Source organism: Chiroxiphia lanceolata, chromosome 8 (genome assembly GCF_009829145.1).
Source record: "Chiroxiphia lanceolata isolate bChiLan1 chromosome 8, bChiLan1.pri, whole genome shotgun sequence".
Taxonomy (NCBI): Eukaryota; Metazoa; Chordata; class Aves; order Passeriformes; family Pipridae; genus Chiroxiphia; species Chiroxiphia lanceolata.
This window is the reverse complement of record NC_045644.1, coordinates 10091670-10111886: the sequence shown is the minus strand read 5'-3', so window position 1 is coordinate 10111886 and position 20217 is coordinate 10091670. Positions and strand designations below refer to the sequence as shown.

The following is a 20217-nucleotide window of genomic DNA, read 5'->3' as shown; positions in this document are numbered from 1 at the left end:
CTTAATTCAATAAGTTTGGTAGGGGGTGTAATATGCCTCTTGGAGCATAGCTTGAGGAAATCATCTTGATTAACACTGCTTGAGGAGGCCCTGATAATGTATTTAATAATAACAGCAATAAAAATAAGGCTCAGTAAACTACCTGGTTTATGTGGTGGTACAAAACCCCTGCTCTCTGCAGTCATGCACACTGGCCCCAGACTTCCTCTGGGCCCATGCCTGTGGGAAGAGTGGGAAAAAGTGCATCCCTACCCTTCTGCTTTCTATTGAGATAGCAGATACTTCAGGCAGGAACTGCCTCTGGCTGACTCTGCACAGCACTCACTGAAGTAAGGTCTCATTTTAGCTGGGGCTCTCAAGCATTACAGGAGTACAAATAATTTTATGTAATGATTTCATTTTGTTTCCAGTCCCGGGCTTTGTCCAGAGACTCACAGTGGAACTATTAGGCATGTCTGGAGTTGTTATGAACCTCTTCCCCCAAAAGTGATTTATCTGACTGAGTGTAATACAGTGTAATTGTACGCCAGCCTCTGACTATTCTTCTAGGAAAGCTCAGTTCCTGCCCTTCTGAAAGCCATCTCAGGGTAAATAAAGACAGGACTGCTCTAAAACCAGACACTGTCCCTTCAGGCTGGGCTGGCATTGTAGAAAGAAAAGGCATGCTGCCTGGATGCATATGTTGTACACCCACCTCTAATACCATTCTCGTGGGACCTGCCCAGCTGCTCAGGTCATTTGCCACATTTTCAAACTTTGACAGCATGTCATGTCAAAAATGAAAGGCCCAGTGGATCAAAAGTCTCCAAGAGACCACGAGCAGTCACAAAGTTGCATGTTCACCTCAGCCTGTTCTGTTTTCTCCAACTTTAAAACAAAGTTTCTTCTTACCTTTGGAAAGGAATTTGAGCCACGAGGCTGGGGAAGCAGTTGGGTTTGGGTACAAGTATTCAGGAGTACATGGTTCCAGCCAGAGATGGTGAAAACAAGCACGACAATGATTACAAATGCATTTGAGGGCAGAAGCCCAGTCACTAGATGAAATCCCTCTATAACTAGTTGTCTTGAAGTTCTGTAGCTTCAGTGAATTTTAAAACATATCTTTTCAGGGCATCCTCAAAATATTGGCCTCTGGTGAGAAAGATCCTCATTCGCTGAAATAATCAGTGCTTGGCATAAACAGCCTCAGAAACCTAGAGGCCTCCCTGCTTGATGTGCAGCAGAAATACCTTTCTGGATTATGTGCCCATTAACACGAGCTGACCAATGCAGTCAAGGCACACATGTTTGTCCTGCCAGAACATGTGAATATATGTGATAAAAATTAATATTTGGGCAGGGATCAAAATTACATGAAAAATACCAATTTCTTCTTTCAATTAGTTTTGTACTTGAATTCTTGCACCCAATTCCTTGCATACAAGACTGCTCCTGTGAAGGGGCTACTGGGCTTTTTGCCCAGTGCTCAGCAAAGTAAAGTCTGGCAGATTTGCTGTGTGCTGGCTGCTGTCCCTCTATCACTGAAAGATGCAGCCTCCGTGGTCAAGGGTAGTGTCAATAAGGACAAGAAACATGAAGAGTGTCTACACAAGAACATTCATACTGACAAATACAGAGAGCGTCCTTTCTCCCTTCGCTACGGCCCTAGACTGAATGAATTTAATGCTCTGCAAAATACCCTGGTAGCTGTGGGGCTTTGCTTCATGCAAGCAACTGACAGTTGGTCCAACAGTTTTGTCGGGAATACCACACTCTCTCTTTTCCCCTCTCCTTCTCTTTGTCCTGCCTGTCATTTTTGTTTGTTTGCTTGATTGCTTTGGTTTCTCCTTCTTGGCATGGGAAAGTTATCGTATTTGGGATATAGATTTCTGTGATCATGAAAAACAAGCAAAAACTTTAAAAATGTGATTGGAGGCTCAAAATTCACAATCTTAAGCTTGTTCAAGTGAGCAAGACTGGTCGAATAATGAGTGCCAGTGATCTGCTCTTTTGAAGCTTATAACTATCTTAATGGAATATACTCTGCTTTAAAGCAGGTAAAATGTACCACCTCAGAAACTCTTCACACTGACAGGAATGAGACGTGCAGACTGGTAAAATCTGTCCATGTTTTCCCTGGTGTTTTTCTCAAGTACAAGCATTTGTTCTACTTTGACTTTAATTAGTCCCTCATAGTACCACTCTGACAGACTAAATTAGATGTCAGTAATAATATACTTTGTAAATGCAATCATTTTTGTATATACAGAAATTCCATGCCAAAGCTGTGATTGTTTTCCATTTCTATTCACTGCACGTCATTATGTAATAATATTCTAGAAATAAGTGCAAAACATTGGCTAGATCTTAAACTGTGCCATTTATCAGTTGTTACTCCTGGGCTGTTACTGATGGCTAATCCACAGGACAGTGTCTGCTCCTCAGCCAAGTGATAGAAATGTTTAATATGGGGGATAAGGTATAGCAATTAGAACCACAGACTACTTAGAGCTGATCTGTTTATTTCGTGGAGCTGATCATGAAGTGCAGGCACTGAGATTTTTTGCAAATGTTTTCCTGTCTGCTATGTTTCTTAAGCTATGATTTTCAAAATGATACCCAAATCCACTATACTGTCCATGTGCCCCAATTATGAGTCAAAATCAGTTCAAGCCAATTCCTTTCGTCTGATTGTGTGAACTTCATCTGAGATACTTGGTCTGTCTTAGATTGCAGCCATCATGTCAATTGAAGGTCCAGGGCCTGAGCTTGAACATAAGTTCAAGCTGCAAGCTAACATATAGGCTGTCAAGTGAGATTTTAAGATCATAATTGACCTTTGAGGTATTTATAATATTAAACACATCATTTGTTCTAATTAAACCTATTTGCAGTCCAGCAGGTCATCAAAGCAGAGCTTCTAGTCCTGTTCTGACTCCTGTATTAACCAGAAGACACCAAGCAACAGAGAACCTGCCAATTCCCTTTGCTGATTGTCCTTATCCCAGGTAATGCTTATGGTTAAATAGTTGTGTACATTTTGCTGATGAGACAATGGAGAGTCACAAGAAGACAGAACAATATTTGATCAGTATTTGTAGCCTGTAAAAGGCAAACCCTTCCTTTTTACCAAGGAAAAGATGCTGATTCCTACTTCAGCAGATGTTTTGTAGGAAGTTGAGGAGTATACCCCTATTCCTAACCAAAGTCCTCTTTCAGGTTAGATTTTCTTGTAACTGACAATGCAAAAGGTGGAAGTGATCACTGTGTGTCGAGACTCCTCTGTGCCATTTCAGAAAGAGGTGCAATGTAAGAAGTAGAGTACTATGTGCTTTTTTAATAGGGACGCTTTGTTTATTTTTCTTCATATTAGGTATACTTTGAATTTAGAAATTCATTCACAGAATTTAGAAAATTCTAGGCAAATAGCAAGTCAAGTGACAAGTTTTTATCTGTTTGTTTTTTCATCTTTGTAAAAACGGAGTTATGTCTTTTTCTATGCTCACAGGTTTCTTCTTCTTTAAACCCAAATTCCCTACTGCAGGGAAATTAAACAGGAGACACATTTTTTTTTCTCATGTTTTGTATTGTCTTGTTCTAAAATGTGCTGCTTATTTGAAAATATTCCATATGAGTAGGAACTCTGTAGAAATAACAGACTTCAATTTGTCTAGTGGGCTGTTGCCTGAAAAGAGAGAAAGTCTTATTGTGGCTTCTCAGTGGTGGCTGCTTTCTCAATAATGAAACATGAAGAACAATTTTCTTACCTTGCAGTTATACAAACCTTTCCTACAAACAGTAGAAAAATGAGAAACTTCAGAAAACTTCCCAAACAAGACTTCTAACCATTCTTCAAGCCTCCCAGGCATCAAGGAGCTTTGCAGATCAATGCCATTATTACATAAATGAGAGGACTTCGGAAAGCCATCCGACATAGGCGGGGGTCTATGGTTTGTAGCAAATCCTATTGGAAATGAGCATCCCTCATCCCTGTGTGACTTCCTATGCTTTTCAAAAAGGAGTACTTTGAGAGCTGTTTGGGATTCAGCATTTATGATGGAATCTGTAACAAAACTCAGCATGGGAACTGCAAGAAGGTGTTTAAGTAGTTTAAGTGAGAGTCAGAAACTGGTTTAAAAAGCATTTCCTGAAGGTACAATCACTTCTGGTACCAGAGTAGAAACACTTATGCATATTTCTGCACCCTGGGGCAGTTTTCAAGGATGAAGCTAATGTTAAATCTGAACTCAAAGGGCTTTAATTTTTCTGTTTGATGGGGAGCATTCATTATGCAAATAAGATAGCCTTTGGTCAGCTGTCTATATTACAATTTTTTTTTCTATTTTTGCAAGATGCTAGTTAAAAATGGAAATTTCCCCCTTGAAGTTACCTCTTTAGTCATAGCTTTTTAGTGTGCCTCGAAAATGTGAAGTGGGACACAGTCAGATACAAGTATGATTAGTAAAGCCCCATCCTGGCATAAAATGAGCCTTGTTTCAGTTTGGCACTCTCAGTGTCAGAACTCCTCCCTGACAGGGAAATTGCAGCAATCTCCACTTGTCCTTGACCTCCTGGCACAACATCCTTGGTTATCTCCATAGCTGGCCTCTGGTGTCCAGCTAAATTCCATACTTCCTGAGGTACCTTCACTCTAGGTTTCTGGGACAAGGACTGTTTGGACCAGGGTTTCCTCAGTGTTATAGTAGTAGCAAATCCCTGTATTCTACCTTACAGTACTCTGTCCTCCTGACATTTGATGTGGTAAGAGGGACCTCAATTCAGTCTTCCTGGCTGGCATGTCCTGTGTGACTGACCCATGGGGAGTGGTGGGAGACATGGCCATGTGAGAGGTAGGTGGACAGTTTGGCCTATGCTGTCCTCCATTTTTCCCATGGAAAATGGTGGATTTCATAGCTTTCCTGAATGTGGACATGCATGCAGGCATGCTTTGTCTCTTTGGTTACATTAGGTAAGCAAGGGCCTTATCCATCACCAGCAAAGTCAAAGAATTAGGCAGAAGATAATTTGAGGACACATCTTATGCTTGTAGCGTTCATATGCCATGACCAAAACCAATGGAGTGAGAGGATTTTAGATCTGCAGATATTTATTTCTTCTGCTGACACTTTTCTTCTTCCAACACTGCAGTCTAAAAATCTAATTGGGAATTCAGGGGGTTTGACCCCCATCACTACTATGGAGTCTAGGAGCCTTTAGGAACCAGGCTTTAACCTCTGGGGAAAAAACAGACCATAAGGAAAATGAAAAACTGAAAAGCAAGAAAAACCCTTTAGTAACTTTTATTCCCCATAGACTACACTGTCTCAGAACGTGGAGGCAGGAACCTGGACATGCATCTCCAGGAGCTCAGTGAGGGTCTGGAGCAGCCCCTCCCTGGTAGCAGCGGAGGAAAAGAAACAGCCTCCCTTTTATGGTGCCTCTTGTTTAGAAGAAATCATAAATAATCTGACTTGACATCTCAGGTATTTCCTCCCCGGACTGAGTTTCCTTACCCATAGCCTTCATTACTTGTTCTGGGCTGGTCGTAAAACATCTGCTTCCTAGCATCCAAAAGGGATTTGTTGTGCAGTGTTGAAAAGAACTTTCTCTGCTGAGTTTGGCTTGCTTAATTAACAGTTTGTGAAATGCTTTGGATCCATCTGGAGGAAAGATCCTCCTGAAATGGAGCTCGTTATTCGAACAATGCAAACTGACCTGGGTGAACAAGGGCTGGGGGACCAAACCTTGTCCATAAGGAAGATGCATGACAGAAGATGGGCGGCTTGCTGAGGGGAAAGCAGGTGGCTCTTGTAGTTGAGGGGGAGCTTCGCTCTCCTGGGGAGGTGAGCAACAGCAGGCAAGTGCTGAGACTGACAGGAAAAGTTAGTGGAAGTGCTTTCCTGTTGCTGGGCACAGCTGCAGCAAAGTGCTTTGCTGTGCTTGAATACTTAGTGTTGCTGAGCTTGCAGCTGGAGGTGGAGAGCTGCAGAGCCAGGAAAGGAAAGTCGTACACAGTGAGCTTTGCTTTTCATCCAACTCTGTAGAATGATTGGGGTACATCATATCAGGACTCCAGGCTTTCAAGAGCATGGGATGAAATCAAACAACCTTGGGAGTTTTTCAGATGGAGAATGCAGAAGTAGCTGCTGAGCAGCTTGGTATATGGATGTGGCTCAGTCTCCCTCTTTTCCAAGCATTCTGCCTGTCATGTGCTGCACGTGGTTGTGTCTAAGGGCAGTCAAAGCTATTAATTCCAACTTGCCTCTCTCTTTAATGACTGGGCAGAGGAACATTGGGGCAGGACCCTTAGAATTGTGCCAGGCAACTCCCAGGGTAATGGTCCATAGCATTCACTTCACTGTTATGACTGCTTTCTGCTTGGGCTGAGCCCTGCTCTGCTGGGCCACTTTCTCCTTAAAGATTCCCCCTCCCTCCTGGTTTTTTTTTTTGCCAGGAACAACCTGAGTACAGTGGTCAGAATGGATTTCTGTATTGGCAAGCATATTTTGGAAGGAAGAGAAGTGCTATTACCTTATCAGCAAATCATTCCAACAGGCATTTTATTCACCTGCTGCAGAGGATAAAGTGAGCTATGGGGAAAGCTGCTGAGGTGGTGGTGGCTGGGTGAACCAAAGCTGACAGCTTCATACAGTGAGTGTGTTCTGTCTGGCATCTGGATCATGTTTGGTGCAGTTGTAGGACCCTTTGAAACCCAGCATCTTATTTTTCTGACACTTGGAAAAAATAGATCCTGAAGGAGGGACAACAAGGAAACCAAATCAAAACATACTTTCCCAAAATACGCATAAACTTTCCCTTCCAGTAAGAAAATACCCAAAGGACATTGGATCTCAGCAATGAATCCAAGCCTTAAGAAGCAGGATGCATAAAACAAACAAGGCTGCCAAGGTCAGCCACATGCTTCTGGTGCCTTCATCCTTGGAGGAAATTCTGGGGCCACCAGGAAATTCCATGTTCCCGTGACATTTCAGAAACACATCAGGAGGAGGGGAGCAAGGACCTTTGCCCTTGGTCTTGCTTGGATGGACGAGTGCCACCCAGTCTGCTGTCTCCAGAGCTGAACAGGTGCAGTTCCTACACAAGTGGGGCCTGCCCTGTTTTTGTCTAAATAAGGGTGGGAAGTGTTTTTGAGCTGGGGTTCATTACTGTACTGGCTAAAATAAAAACAAAGCTGTGCTTTCCCTTTTTCAAAGCACACTGCAGCCCTTCTTCACTTTCTGTATTAATTTTGTTCTAAGGGAATAGCAGTGGCTTTAGGGAATTTCCTGGTATCATCTCAGAATCAGACATTGATGTTGCTGGTTTTAGGACTGGATTGGTATTTTCTCTTACTTTCTTTTCAGAAATGACTTGGTGCACTGCTAACGTTGATGACTTGACATTACACAAACATGCTCTGAGTTTCACTGTGCATTCATAGTATGTCCAGGCTGTCCTTCTGTTTGGATGCAAAAAGCCATGAAAGAGCATTCATAGACATTAAGATGTATTAGAAGAAGCATTAGGAATGTTCAAGAACTGTTTTTATGATTTTCTTTTTGAAAAGAGCCAGGTGCTTGATTAAAGGCCCAGAAGCTGGTATTTCAAAAGCCAGGGAGTCCTGACCACAAAGCATAATGAAAGAGAAGAAGAAAGGACACCAGGGAGTGATTTTTTCCTTTATGCCAAGGAAACATTCTGGTGTGATGACTTCTACGAGGTTATAGAAGACAGTTGATATTTCTTCTTCTGTTGGAAAAGGTGAGATGTGTGGCAGCACCCTGGCAGGAGACACTGACCCTGTGGCCCATTCCTGGAACTTTACAGAACCAAGGAACAATTGCACAGAGATACTCAGTGCCTTTTGACATGAGTTTTCATCCCTCCTTGTAGAGTCATAGATGTACCTGTACCTGAGGTCATTTTTCTCTCTGCTGGATGAAATATGCCTAAAACAGACAGATAGGAATTGCAAAAATTCCATTTTCCGGGTGGCAACACTCATAGTGCTGAGACCTTATGGACTGTTTCATGCATGATAGCAACACATAAGTCTTGTATCACCCCCTGTGCAGCGATGCCAGGGCTGTGGGAAAGAACTATGGGAAGTTATCTCAGCTGAAAATCAGAGCCGTGCTGCAAAGTGGGATGAAGATAGAAAAAAATCTGTCAGAAGTCAGGAATAAAACCCCATAACCTGACCGTCAAAGGGAATCAAGCTCCTGCTCCAGTGCAGTATGACACGAAGATGTGGTATATGACAGAGCAGGGCAGTCTCAGTGCACTGTCTGCCACAGCTACCTGGCAGGTTTTTTCATGTCTCTTGACTGTTCTGTTCTTCCAAGTGCTCTCACACAACTTTTTTTAGTTACAAAATTGGCAAATTCTGCTTCCTTTGGGTGTTTCCCACTGTCCCCACAGTCAGAGATGTGAGAAGACTGTGATTGCTGCAGGATGGGCCCATATGCTGTAGAGCAGATATTGCTCCCAGGCAGCTGGGATGGGTTGCTTGTATACTGTGAAGGTTCCTATATTTTGCCAGAAAAAGTTGATTGGTGCCTTATTATTAAAGTAAAAATTCACAGTAAAATTCAGCAAATGGAATAAAACAGCATTTGATGAGTAATTTGAACACCAACAGTAATAAAATGTAGTGCTTTTTGCTATCAGTCTCTATTTCCTGAGTTTTCACAACTGTAGATCTAAAAAAACCCCAAATCCACTCACCTTTACTTTTAATACATTGAAAAGTCCAGAGAAAGATTTCAAGCTGAAAATCTATAATCATTTTACTGAAATCACTCCAGATTTATAGCTGAGTTCACAGTCCTACCTCAAGTCCTGTTTTCTTTTATGGTGTATTTGCTATCTGTCATTTCAAGAAACTTTAAAAAAAAGTTATATATTTTAATCTCTTTTTTCCCTTTTCCAGGTAGATTTAGTATTTATGCTAAACTACCAGCAGTTTGGATAAGGTAGGTATGAATTCAAATTGTTATAGTCTTTCAAAATCCAGCCAGTATTTTTGTACGCAATGTAATTTAAACATAAAATGTTCAAATTTCATTGCTATTCATAAGTTGAGCAATTAGTACATGGGCCAAAACTGAGGTAAATATTAATAATTTCACTGAAGTCAAATGAGCTTGGGCTAATTTGCTTTAGATACAATCTGTCCCATTTTTCCCTTTAGTGCTTTATTATCCTGCTTTATTTTCCATAACACTTCTTATGCTGGTCTCTGAATTTCTTTGCAAAAATCACAGGATTTTTTCAGCAACCTCTTTCATCATAATTCCTACATGTTGTTATTAGTGTCAGGAAGAACTCATGATTTCTCTCATAATTAAAAAAGCCGTGAATGCTGCACTTCCATCTCCTCTCTTCTTTTTTTTTTTTCCCCTTTTTTAAGAGGATTTAAATAAAAGCTATAACAAACCCGACACTGGGCAAATATTAAACAATGTACAGCAGAAAAATGCAGTGACCTGGGTGGTGTTTGCACTTTAGGAGCTGAAAAAAAGACATTCATTCTTTGCGCAAAAGATTAGTGCTTAATCCTGTTTTCATGGTGTCAGTGGGAGTTCTGCCACCATTCAACAAGGGATGGATCAGATTCTTAATATATCTGGTGAAATGGCTTGGCCAAGGATTGTAACTTTCAATACACAAAAGCACACATGAACTGTGGCCAAAATAAACTGAAAATAAAAAAACCTGTCTCTGGTGGCTAAACTGTGTCTCAGATCCTGCTTTGAAATGGGGGTTATTGTGTGTAAATAGTTGAGCAGGTTCAGTAGACAGGCCACAAAATGACATTTTCCCTGGGAATATCTGATGTAATGTTCAAATTTTGCTACACAGGATAGGCTGATCTGCAAAGATTCTGATAACAGAGGAAGGATACTGGCAAGGCCAAGGGACTTAACGTGGATCTCAAGTCGTGTCCTAGAGACAAGGATTCTGTCTGCAAAGGAAAGCCTGTCTGCTTCTGAACTCTTTCTCTGCTATGTTGGCAGGAATACTTTCTTTTCCTGAATTATTTTTTGATAAATAATTTTTTGATGTGGTTCCCCATGTACTGACCTGCAGGGAGGTTGTAGTGAGGTGGGGGTTGGTCGCTTCTCCCAAGTTATAAGTGGTAGGATGAGAGAAAATGAGCACAAGATGCACCAGAGGAGGTTTAGATTGGTTATTAGGAAAAATTTCTTCACTGAAAGAGTTGTCAAGCCCTGGAACAGGCTACCCAGGGAACTGGTTGAGTCACCATCCCTGGAGATATTTAAAAGATGCATAGACATGACACATAGGGACATGGCCTACCTAGTGCTGCACTTGGTAATACTGGATTAACAATTGGACATTAAAAGTCTTTTCCAACCTAAAAATTCTATTATTCCATATATTGTGACAGCTGATGCACCTGCGTTTCCTCAAGGTGTTTGCATGCTGTAATGTCATTGCTGTAAGGAAGAATGCACTTGCAGAGAGATCTTGGTACACTATTTAAGTTCTCAAATTTCCTTCTGTTTAAACTCCATACTTCTCATGATGAAATGAACAGGAAAGGGAGCAACGTGGTTACAGTTTTGTTTCTTGTTAAGTACAAATACTTTTTTTTAATTACTTTTTAAATTTCCTTCTTGAACGGGAAGCAGAACTGCTTTGTGGTCCAACCAGATTCACAGCAGGGTGATTAAGCACCATTGCAGCCTTGTTGTTAAGCATCCTGTTGGGGAGAACTGTCAAATATCTTGAGTTATAAAGATATAAGACAAGGGTGGCTCAAGACTATAGAAAGAAGTGATGAACTGTCCCTGTGCTGTATTATGTAAATTCAGTTCCAATGCAGTCATTCAGTGGTATGATTGGATAGTGAAAGATACCGAGTGGTCTCTCAAGAGGCTGCCTTTAGCAGCAGAAATCCTGCTCAACTCAGAGTCTAGAAGGATTATACCATCAGGCATCACTGACTATCTGATGATTGTTTCGGGAGGAGGTGAGCATTTTTGCACTGGTTGCTTGTGGACATGATAGAAAGACTCAGCACAAGTGAAAAACATGTTGTCTGTTGGTCTGCACAGGAAAGTCAGGAATGGAAAAGCTCACCCAGATCTGAGGTGGTTAAGTCATGGTGGTGGCTGGTGGGACATTGTTATTTGAAACAAAATATATGAAGCTCATAACATTGCAAACCTTGTTCTTTGGACAGTGTGTTTCATTTTCCACATTTGTCAGCTGGATAAGTTCCTTGAAAATTACATTTGCTTGGAAAATAAAAATAGTAAAGACTGATAAAAAATTGAGGGCAGTGTAACAGGGTCATGCAAAAGAGAATGTAAAGAATTTCAAATAACTGACTTGTGCAAATCTGAGCTTTTTCCTTCCTTGTATCTGTCAGCAGCTTAACATAGAGAGATGCTCTACAGGAACAGAACTTAGGCAGTAAAGCTGTCCCAGTGAGGGGTTTGGATAGGCAGAAATGATCCTTGTTGAACCCAAGGTTAGTGAAAGATATAGAATCTAATAGAAAAGTACAAACCCTAAAGAACACAGAAAATAGTATCTGCATTTTCCTCTTCACAGAGGAGAGTTACAGATTTAAAAAAAATCTTTTAAGCAAACTGTATTTGTCACCTGTAGTTCCTTCTTCCTCCCATTGAGATGGGGACTAGATGTACCAGGAGTTTTGGAAATACACTTGTAAACACTGTCTTTGTCAAGATCTTCTAGAATAAATTTCTCTACTAGTAAAGTATAATTATGCATATCATTCCAAACCCATGAGTAGGTGTCCACGCTCTTACTTGTGCTTAAAGACAAGTACATACTTGAATACTTATTAAACATGGATCTACATCTCAAAATGGATTAAAGGAGGGACAGCTGAAGAGATATTGGTGAGACCTTTTGAGATACTTAAGCTATTTCTCCTTTTTTCTGACTTGAAGCTAAATGATTTCTAAGAGCCTGGTGCATTTGTGCCTCACTTAAGAGTACTAGTGTGTTATTTGCAGTAGCTCTTCTTATCAAACAAGCCCAAGTAGTGTGAGGTGGTAGTGAATGTAGGAACTTTAATATCGAGTCTTGATAAACTCCCCATTCAAGAGAGCTAAAAGGGACTAGACACTTCATGAGAAGAACTGAAAAAAAAGTCTTCCTTTATCTTGAAGCATCAAGAATACCATTTTTGAAAATCTATTACTTTGGATCTCAGTTTTTCCAATATTAACTCTAGATTTGCATTGTTTGTTTTATTATTGTACAAGATGTCCCACACTCTGTTTCCATTTTTGATGCTCAGTTTTACTGAAAACAATGTGTTCCATGAAATAAATTTAGTCTGGCACATTTTCTGACAGAAAGATATGTTTCCCTCAAAAATCTTTAACTAGCTTAAGACTTCAGAATAAAAATGTGATTAATCGAAAAAGCAATCCAAAAGTTGGCTCTCTGTAATGCCAGTAAGGCTACTGAGTGCTGTGTGTGTTGCAATTGCAATCAAGCAGAGCAATGAAACTGGAAAATAATTAGGGTGCTTACGTAGACAAAGTTGAAATCCATCGATTTTCCACTGTATGTTCCTTTTTACAGAATCCAGAACATTTTGGGTTCAGAGAATCCAGTCCATGAGCATTAAATAATTAAAAAAACTCTCAAAAGGAAAGGAATTCCTTTCATATTGTCACCTTAAGGCTCAGGAGTACATCTCTGCCAGGTGTGGTGTGGCAAATAGGGCAATCAGAAGTTTTCTGGGAAGTGGCTTTTACAAATTGCATAAAGTCTTCTAAGGCTTTTAATTTTCCTTGGTCTGACAAGCATAGGCATGTGAAATCCAGAATTTCCAATGATTCTTCGAGAACTATAAGCTGATTGATCCAAAATTGTCTTTGAAGCAAAATAACTGCTTGTATAAAGCCTAAAGTTTGTATCAGGTTTGTATCAACTGTGCTGATTGGCTGCACAACACCTTAGCTGTATCTTCCAGCAGAGGTGGACTCTAATGAACTTCATGCTGTTCTCCCCAGGTACCAGTAAGAGTGAAAAAGAACAGGTGGATTGCCTTTTGGCTGGCATCCCTGGACAAAATGCAGGAATGCACCAATTCTTTCTTCCCAGAAAAAAAAATCCCTTCTGCAAAGATTTTGGCTTCTAAACATGTTTACATGCTGTCTTCTTGTTGATTTCTGAGCTCTTGTGTTGTATTTTTTGCTTCTTCCCTACACTGCAAACTATTTATAACAAGGAACTTTTATTCATGTGTAGCACTGAACAGCTTTCCTTTTTTTTTTTATTTTTTTTCCGCAATAATTGTAACTTATATTGTGTTTATAATAATGTCTGATTTTTTCCCATGTTTGCTTGGGGTGAGAATCAGGGAAGACAATGCTGAATGAAGTCAAACATTGGTAGGAATGCTGCTCACAATTTGAAAACATGGAAGGATAGAGAAATATCACAGAAAATACCTTCTAAAAATAATAAACAGCACAGCATCTTTTCCCATTGTTCTTCAAAATTTATTAGAAATTAGTCAAGAAGCCTGTTACAAAGAGGAAAGTTTCTTGGTTAATTCCTGGGTCAGTACAGAAACAGGCCTGTGGATTTCTGCAGGAACAATGGCTACAAATATACAAATGAGGTCCACCTAGCTCTGTATCCTGTCTCTGATCATAGCCAGGGAAAGATGCTTAGGAAGCATTTTAACAGCAGTACCTATAAGAACTGATGCAGCTCTAGGTATATTTTTATTTCCTTTCCAAGTTAGAGAGGCTCTGTGTGATTCATCCTCTCAGTGTACAGATATCAACCATCCTTCTCAGCTTTTACTGTTGATTTTCTAGGACTGCTGCTCAGTCTGTGAGATGAGTGGTCACACCACTTGCTGTACTGAAAGCACCAGAGAGTCAATTAAAGTCACCGAAAAGGAAGTAGTCTTTTGATCCAGCTTGCTTTTATACAATGAAATTGAAAGGTACAGATAACTTTCAGAAAGATGATTAACTTCAATCAGGTAGATAAGCAAACTTGTTAAATCAACAACTATGGCATGTCCCAAGTGCCCCTGTGAATAAAGACTCATAAGGATATAATTTAAAAGATGTTAATTATTAATTTTTGAATTTCTGGTTTAGTTAGGATCTTGAAAATATACAATGACTAACTAGTCAAGTGCTCGTAAAAATTTATTAATCCCCTGAGAATGATAAATCTTCTTTAAATTAATACAGGCTGACAATCAATGATCACGTGTTCCCTAGACCTTTTGATAAATGTTTTTCCTTTTATTTCCAATAAACTTTGATACATGAAACTGGATAATTTATTTCCACTAATTTACCTTTGTTCTCCTGGGTATTAGCTCCTCTCTTTCCATATTTTCATCCTAGAGAAACACAGTGGAGTCTAGATCAGCATCAGTAACACCAGGCATAATAAAAATCAACTGAAAAATACGATGTAAGTTCAAATTAATAGTACAACAGCTACTTGGTTATATTAGAAAAAAGTGGAAAAGAACCACACACTATGTCTTCTGTAGTATGGAAATGCTGTACATCTTGACAATGAATAATTTCCTTTTGTCTTTAATTCCACTATGCTTCACTGGCACACTATTTTGATAAGGGTAGGAAGAGGTTTTGTTGTATCAACTCTACCTACCAAGAATGAAAGACCAAGTTCTGGATGAGAGGATTTTACTTGAGATTTTTGCTGCATTAATATGGATTAGAAAGCTATCAGGGCAGAGAGAAAGCCATCTTTCTTGTTTAGGTGGTTTGTCAGAAGATCATAGCTTTTTGCAGGATGTTATTAATCCATCCATCCATCCATCCATCCATCCATCCATCCATCCATCCATCCATCTGCTTGCTAATTAATAACATTCTTTCTAGAACTACATTCATAGAGTTGTAAGCATTTCTTGTCTATAGCTTTTTTTTTTTCAGTTTCAATTCAGTTCCCAATTCATAAGGGGAATTAAAATTCATAAGTGTACCTTTTTCTTTTTGATTTTGCAAGTGATTAGGAATCTGCACTAGTCATGCCAGACATTATTCTCCTGACATTCTTTTCCAGTAGCAAAGCTTTCTCCTTCACAAAATACGGTCTATTTAAAAAAAAAAAACAAACTGGTGTGCTACCTCATTATAGAAAATAGAAATCTAGGTGAGATACAAGGAGAAATCACTCCAATGCCAGCTACTGCAGCCATGCTCATAAATAGAGGAATGGGACATTTCCAAAGGAGATGCCACCCCTGTATAGACAGAAGTAGAAATGAAAGTATATATATATACACACATACATATATATATATATAGAGAGAGAGAGAGAGAGAAATTGTAGAAAGGCTCTATAGCTGGAACACTTGCTCCTAAGAGGAGATTCAGAGGTGTATCTTGGAAGGCTGAGGACAGTGTATGCTTTTTGAACACCACTCAGGATTCACTGGCAAGGGGGTTCTTTTGAACAAAGAGCTTTAAAATGATTTTTAAGGTGGGAATGGAACTTAAAGGACCTGCCAGGGTGAAAGAAATCTGCCAAGCAAGCTGCCTTGAGGAAGAGGAGTAGTGACTTCACTTGGAAGCTGGAGATCGCAGAATCACAGAATATGCTGAATTGGAAGGGACCCACAAGGCTCATCAAGTCCAACTCTTAGCCCTGCACAGAACCATCCCCAAGAGTCACACCATGTGCCTGAGAGCATTGTCCAAACACTTCTTGAACTCTGTCAGGCTTCGTGCTGTGACCACTGCCCTGGGGAGCCTGTTCCAGTGCCCAAGGGCTGAGTTATGTAAGAATGATCTGTTTGGACCGGTAGGTCAAAAACTAAAGGCTTTGACATGGAGAAGATGGATCAATCCTATATATAAATTAAACCAAAGGTCAGTTCTTTTCCCAGCTTATGTGTCATTTCAGAGGAAAGAATCTTGCAAAGTACTGTGAACACGGTGTCCTGTGTACTGCACTGTACAGATGGGAAAATGCCACAATGATATTCAAACTGCAGAAACTAATGTTTATTCCCAGTTTTCACTCTAGCTGTTTCAGCTAAATATACTGCAGGACTGTTGGAAAATCTATGATACAATATAAACCACCTACTTTCTTTTTACAGAGTTAATGGGACAATTTCAAGTGAAATTTCCTTCTAAGTAATAAATTTGCTTAGGGATTAACATTTTTTTTGCTTAGGTAGAACATTTATTCCCCAATGATGAACTGCTTTGATCATTAGAATAAGCTGTAACTACAGTGTTATCACATTCTCCATAATTTATTCAAGGTTGTTGAAAGGAGAATAAACCTCTTATGAATATTAAGTATTCAGATGTGGGTTTTTTTACTACCTTCAAACTAATTCTGTTAAGGAAAAGTCAGGAAACAATGACCTCACTCTAGTTGGTCCTTCTGTGTCTAAAGTCAGATCTCTGCATCGTTCTTTCAGCTATGATGCCAAAACCCAGGGAGATGGAAAGATGTGGGGCTCATTTGTAACATGAAGGGTCTTTAGCTGACTCCTTCATAGGTGAATGTCAGCAGGTTAATCCATCAGCAAAGAGGAGGGGAAGGGAGAAGAATATCTCTGGGCTGCTCTGAACCAACCCCATTAGGGCACGTGTTTGCTGAGGCAAAGACCACAGCAAAGCAGAACCACTCGGAAAGACCAGGGCAGGGATGGATCCAGGATTATCCACCATCCTTTAAATAATAGCCTTCATTCAGTGGGGAGAATGGATATTGTGTTCAGTCCCCATCAGAAGGGGAAAATTTATGTAAGTAAAAGATGTTTTCAAAGTGTAATAAATCAATAATCTATTGTCAGCCAACAAGCCATACACAATGAATGCTGTGTGGAGAATTCCATCTGCAAACATCTCCTACATGATGTGTTTGTAAGTATTTATGTATATAATATTCCATCTTCATTTCACTGCATATCACACAGTGGTCTTTCCTCCAGCATCTGCCTTCTGCTTGAAAATTTCCAGTATAGTGAGAAATATGTAAGATGAAGAAATAGGCCTCTAATGCAGACCCTGGGAAAAAAAAACAACAACTTAAATCATATGCCTTAAATCCTGGTTAGTAGTGTAGCTGCCCACAGAGCAGTAGTTAGTTGTCATGCGGGGAGAGATGGGAATGGCTTGTTGAAGTGTGTGCTCAGCTGCTGTGGCACAACAGAGAGTGCTGTGGGACACAAATACTTCAGGGCCCTGGAGTGATGGTCCCCTCGAGAAGCACAGCCCTATCTTTCCTTGCCAGTGCTCCAGACCACTTTCAGCATTAGTTATATCTGAACAGTGATGTAAAGCCATGGTGATTACTGTGCAGATGCAGAAGGGGCATGGTTTGGCCCATATCCGAGCCCATATTGTACTATTTCCAAAGTGCCTATGGCTATAATTATACAAGTTAAATTTCCATATAATATCATGTTTACTATGAATAGGACTTGGGAGAATAAGACAATTGTTGGCTGCTGCAATTTATCCTTACTATACTTAATAATTAATCCTTGAAAAAAGGTGAATTTTTTTTTGGTCACCTGTGAAAGTGGCTCTGGCACTATTGCATCTCTCTGCAAATATTTAGGGAAACAGGGTCTGGGGATGGGAATGTACGTTGTTTCATATTGATAATGCATTTGATCAAATCTCTTAATGGAAGTGTGTGAATTTTTTCTTTATAATACTATGTTCTTGGGGACATGAGAACATTGTTCTTTTGAAGGGTTGCTTTTTAAAGCCTGGATTATTTCCTTGCTCTTACAGCAGCGTGTTCCCTGGCAATGAGCTGAAGATGCACCACTGGTGCTGTATGCTTTGTCCTGGTTGCTCTTGCAATTACTCTTCTGGAGGGGTTGAAGTGCAACACTTCTCAGAGGGAGATCCTGGACTGGCAAGATGCGTTAGCTTGGTGAAGCTGGGACCACAAGCAGTGCTTCCTCCTTCCCTCCTCCTCCCTGACTTCACTAAGACCAGCCTTTCAACCCTTGAGGAGAGGTTTGGGTTAGTAGCACTCTCCTTCCCCTCTCCTGCTGGCTGACCTTGTGCTGTTGTGGCCACGTGGCTCCACTTCATGGCTTGGAGTGTCAGAAGTGACTTCTCCGGGGGTCCTTCCTGAACTCATGTTACTGGTGGACAACTGATGTTCACCAACTAGATCTTGGATTTTGGACTAAACTTGAATGGTTTATCCCAAGTTTTAATCAAGCTCTGATTTGTTCCTACAAACTTTCACTTCTAGATTTCACCCCACATAATTAATATAATGTCATTGCTTCAAAGCATGTCATTTGCTCAGTAACAGCCCCAATTACTCAGGGGTACTGACTTTGGCCTTTTAAAATGCATTAGCTACAGGAATTGCCATGACCCCAATTACTACAAATATGTTCATGAATCAAAGACCTTGCAGCCAGACTTCTCCTCTCGACTAATCATTAACCAGGAAAAACACTGTGGAGCTGGCACGGATTTTTCTTGAGTTATTTTAAGAGGGTGACCACAAGACATGTAACTTGCTCCTTTCAACCTTAGAGGACTTCCAGAATACTGGTGAGTTAAGCTGAAAGGGACTTCTGGAAGGGATCAACCTAGCAGAAATGGAGCTTGAAAATACTTTGGTAGGAAACATCTATCCCATTTTCCCCATCGTTATTGGTTATTCCATTATCACAATGTAATGAAGAAGAATTTTTTCATATCTAATTTGCCAGAAGTTTGAGACACCTGACACTGCAGCTAAGTGTGGCTGAGGGAAGAACCACAAATCAGTTCTTCTTGTGGCTATGGCCCTTGCAACAACTTTCTAGGTGCCTTTCAGTATTGAGGGAGGAGGGAGAGAAAGGCATATTTAAGGTGAGTGAAATGAAGAACATCTCCCCAGAGGCATTATGTGCCTCTGACTGTCACCTGAGAACACAAGCTTAAAGGGAGCTTGAAATCCTGAGACCTTTTATGTGAGCTGTGCCTAGGAGTTCAAGGTACATGGAGGTTACTTTAGGGTGCAAACACCTGGAGTGCTGCCTTAATATATGTACAGATACTTGTACACAACATTCAAGGTAACAGATCCTTAACTGTATTTTTGTTAAGACAAATAACCCCCAGACTACTAAGTATTTCTGCAAATAAGGGAACTTTCTTATGTGATCACCTAGATTTTTTCACAGGTGCAGATAGCATTGCTGCATTTGTAGTCAGATCCTTCTTTGCATCACCAGGAAATACATTCCTTTACCCATGCACCAAATTAAAAAACCATACACACATCTACAAAGTCATTTATGTAAGCATTACAAAATTGTGATTGTCAGGAAGCCCTGCATTAAAACCTTCATTCCTGATTAGAAGATGGCATGCTGAGTGCTTCAACCCACTTTGCACTTCAAATCAAGCTATTATTAGGATATCTGTCCGTTCAGTCTTTCACTTAATGAGAACTGTTCTTTAGAGATGCAATGATAATGCTTCCAATATAAACTTTCAGCCAAAAGTGTGATTTTATTAGGCATCTCCTAGCAAAATAAAAAAGTGAATTCTGCTTTTACAAAGCTTGAATAACACTGAGAACATTGATGTGAGTCTGGATATTGCCATTTTCCCTTCAGCATAGCTTTGTAACTCCCACATGGAGCTTGACCGACCTTCTGTCCCTGTTGGGTTAATGTAATGCTGTAATGCACATGGAATGTATGCTCATTAAGATCAGAGGATCCAGCCTTTGGGATACCCAGCAGAGCATGTCATAGAACCATAGAATAGTTCGGGTTCGAAGGGACCTTTAAAGGTCACCTAGTCCAACCCCCTGTGAAAAGTAGGAACATCTTCAGCTAGATCATGTTGTTCAGAGCCCTGTCCAACCTGACCTTGAATGTTTCCAGGGATGGTGCATCTACCACATCTCTGGGTAATCTGTGCTAATGTTTTCCAATCCTCATTGTAAAATATTTCTTACTTTTTATGGTTTATGGGGAAGGAACAGGAGATATAGGTTTCAAGGGCTGAAAAGCCTGTGGAATTTGCTCATCTCCTTTCTTAGTTTTGGAAAACAAACTGAGGTGCTTAGCCAAAATGGTCAGGGAAGCTGGGTTTCTGAAGGGCAATGCAGACAGCAGTGAATGAAGACAGGACTGCTCCTGAGAGATGGGTTGGCAGAAGCAGCCAAGACCAACTGGAGACAACTTACATGTAGCCACATGGGAACCATCAGCCAGGTTGCACTGAA

General features: G+C 40.3%; 1 long non-coding RNA gene across 1 annotated transcript in view; it reads left to right on the top strand.

The window, feature by feature from the left end:
* LOC116790122 overlaps positions 1-18240 on the top strand; it is a 39642-nt gene extending 21402 nt beyond the window's left edge. The window contains exons 2-6 of the long non-coding RNA XR_004358269.1: positions 2874-2987; positions 4714-4829; positions 6434-7065; positions 8912-8954; positions 17760-18240. This is a non-coding gene — a long non-coding RNA (uncharacterized LOC116790122). The remainder of the gene's footprint in view (positions 1-2873; positions 2988-4713; positions 4830-6433; positions 7066-8911; positions 8955-17759) is intronic.
* The last annotated feature ends 1977 nt before the right edge of the window (positions 18241-20217 follow it).